Genomic DNA, 3581 nt, shown 5'->3' with positions numbered 1-3581 from the left:
GGGGGGTTAAAAATAATGATGACCCTTGGGCGCGCGACCCCCAAGGGAAAAGAAAAGGCTAGGAGGAAAATGGTAAAACCAATGTTGGGCATTGCTGGAGAAGCTTTACTTAAGGCGAACTGTCAAGGGGTTCCCATATAGCCCAACCGCGTAAGGAACGCAAAATCCGGGAACATAACACCGATATGACGGAAACTAGGGCGGCAAGAGTGGAACAAAACACCAAGCATAAGGCCGAGCCTTCCACCCTTTACCAAGTATATAGATGCATTAATTAAATAAGATATATAGTGATATCCCGACAAATAAGCATGTTCCAACAAAGAACAACATCTCCATGTTCCAACAAGGAACAAACTTCAATCTTCACCTGCAACTAACAACGCTATAAGAGGGGCTGAGCAAAGCGGTAACATAGCCAATCAACGGTTTTCTAGGACAAGGTGGGTTAGAGGCTTGGTTCAACAAAATAGGAGGCATGATAAGCAAGTGGTAGGTATCGCAACATAGGCATAGCAAAAGAGCGAGCATCTAGCAAAGCAAAGATAGAAGTGATTTCGAGTGTATGATCATCTTGCCTGAAATCCCGCAAGGAAGAAGAACGAGTCCATGAAGAAGATAAACGGACGTAGACGAACGGATCCTCACAAGCGCGACATTAACGGAACCAACCCGAAGAAGCAAACACCGGAAAAGAAAGCACACACATAGTAAACAACCAACACATCAACATGGCATGATGCACAATCGAGTATGATGCATGTCTGGTTTAATGAGGCATGGCATGGCAAAATGCACAAACAATCCTACAAATTAAGTGGAGGTCAATATGCAACGAGTTGCATATTAACGAAACACCACGTCGATTATTTAGTTCTCTCCCGTTTAAGTACTCAACAATATTAAATGCTGGTTAACATGGCAAGAGGTGGGACATAACAAAACTACATCATCTAAACCATTTAAATGGGGCCGGATATAACAAACAACAAATCCGGTAAATCCCCATATGCCTTAGTAATTTATTGCAACAACAATTTAAACATTTCAATAGTTGTTATCATGATGCGGATGACATGGACAAGTTTATGCAATTTTTATTGAAGTTGACAAGAGCAATAAGAAGCATTGGTCACCGTGGCGGAAACAAAAGGGGTGCCACGACAACGATACCGAAAATGATGCCACGGCAACATATCGGTTCCGATAATTCGATTGAGATGTCGGTGCAAAAGAAAGTGCGGAGAGCGTGCCATGCAAGATGGTGGGGTGATCCCGGTTACCGGGTTCCCACGTGTCGACGGCAAGGCAATGAGAAACGCGCAAGGAACAACTCGGACATGGTGCAAAACACGGGCATCTCATACAACCCACATTCGTTCTCGGAAGGTCATCTCGGGGTTATACCTTCGAAGCGTGCATTTTCGAAGTGAATCGGTTTGGAGGGGAAGTAGTCGTTCTCGCGACGGTAGTGGTTCACGTTTCGAAGAGGAAGTAATTGTTCATGTTCCGTAGATGTTCGGGGTCACGACAAGGAATTTGACGTCCACGGGGTCTTCGCGGGTGGACGGTAGTGGTACACGTTTCGTAGACGTTCAAGCCATCTGTAGCGGTACTTGATGAATCCCGAAACGGACTTAGCGTCTTCATGCGTAGGGGTACTTGGCGTTTCCGGAGACGACGGTAGAGGTACTTGACGCGTCGTCGTGGTACTTGGCAAAAAATCACAGAGAAGATGCTTGGCGGTCTTGGTATGGTCTTGGCGTCCATGTAGTCGATCTTGCAGATCTTGACGGTCCAACACAAAACATCACAAGGGGCCTCGGGGCGGCGGCAGCAAGGAGACGATGGTGGTGGTGAGCGGCAGAGGCTCACCGGAGAAGCTGGTGGCGACTGGGCGCGACGCGATGGGGCCCCTGATCGCCGTAGAGGAAGCAGAGGATGGCGCAGGTCCAACGGCTGGGCTCCGGCGAGTCCCCCATGGACCGGGATGAGGAAGCCGCGGCCTCGGGCGCATGTGCAGGGGAGCACCGGGTCGGGAGGCGCGGGATACGCGCCGGGCGGCGAAGCGGAGCAGTGGGCGGCTCCACGGGCCAGACGGCGATGGGATCTGGGCGCGAGCAAGGATGCGGTGGTCGGGGAGGTCTCGCGTGCGGGGCGAGGAAGGGCGAGGAGAGGGGCAGCGCGAGGTGGAAGAGAGGAGTGGGGATCGGGCTGCGAGGGAAAGATGGGGGTCGGGCACGAGAGAGAGAGATCGAGGGAAGGAGGAGGTCGAGCGAGGAGGAGGCAGAAGGGATCGGGCGAGGCGCTCCTCTCGTGCGTGGTGACGGCGCGAGGGAGGAGACGAGGGAGAGTGGGGGATCGGGCAGGGGGGTTCGGGCTAGGGTTAGGAGGGATTGGTGGGGGCGGCTGGGCCTTGGCCTTGGGCCGGCGCGGGAGGTTGGGAGGCCCAGGCTGCTGGGCTCCTTCTCTCTCTCTCTCTTTCTCTAATTCTCTTTTCAAAACAGAAAAATAAAGAGAAAGAAAAAGGGAAGAACAGAAAGGTTAGAGAAAGAGTTGGGCACGGGGATAATTTCCACGGACTCGTAAAAATGTGCACGGTCCATGAAAAATAGGAGTGGCAAGATTGCAGGAATTAAATTCAAAATCATTTGAATTTAATTCAAAAGGTTTGAGCAAGGACTAGGAATTAGAGGTTTCCAAAAATGTTGAGGTTTTAGGAGGAGCCTCGATAAAAGAGATGAGAGATATTGGCAAGGTTTGAAGGTCAAACACGAAGAGGAATAGACATGGGGAATTATTGCACGTGTGTTCGTGGGTGATTCCGAAAATGGAATATTTAATATAGCTCCCTACACATATTGGGAGATATGTTATAAAGAGAATTTCACCATGTGAATATCCCTCGATTTAAATGGACCGAAGATCCATCCGATTTTATTTGGTTAAGTTAAGAAAAAGAAATGACAAGATGGCATGAAGACATGATGCAATGCACATGATGTAATGATGAATGCAAAGAACCAAACAAAACACACGACGGAACCCGGAAATATATGGAGGTCTTCTCGAGCATCGGTCTCGGGGCGTTACAAATGTCGTCTTCTAATGATAAGTACATGGGCTGCCCATGTCAGGACCCACTAGGCCCGTGGATTTCATTTTATTTCAATTATTCTTTTTCTTAACAGGTTTAACGAAATGTTGTAATAATATAGGCACCAATTGGTGGCCGTGTCTTTTTCTTTTGCGGGGTAAAAACAGGCACAGCTACCAATTGTCATGGTGGTCGTGCCTTTTTCTAAGTACCTTACCATTTGACTATTGTATCGAATTTTGCACTTCCCAAAATTTTGAATTCCAAAGGTTTGCTTTCTGTTTTTAGTTGTATTATTTAGTTTAAACTTTTGAATCAAATTGTTTAGTTTTCAGCTTCCGTTTTTCTTGAATTTCTTATATTGATTTCCTCATCCATAAGTTTTAAATTTTTCGATAAGGGGCACTTTATAAAACGTTTAAGCATTATACCCAAACTCTGCATAACTATAATGCACACAGTCGACGGATGTCCACTTTAAAAC

This window comes from Triticum dicoccoides, chromosome 5A (genome assembly GCF_002162155.2).
Source record: "Triticum dicoccoides isolate Atlit2015 ecotype Zavitan chromosome 5A, WEW_v2.0, whole genome shotgun sequence".
Lineage (NCBI taxonomy): Eukaryota > Viridiplantae > Streptophyta > Magnoliopsida > Poales > Poaceae > Triticum > Triticum dicoccoides.
Note: the sequence above shows the minus strand (reverse complement) of the source record.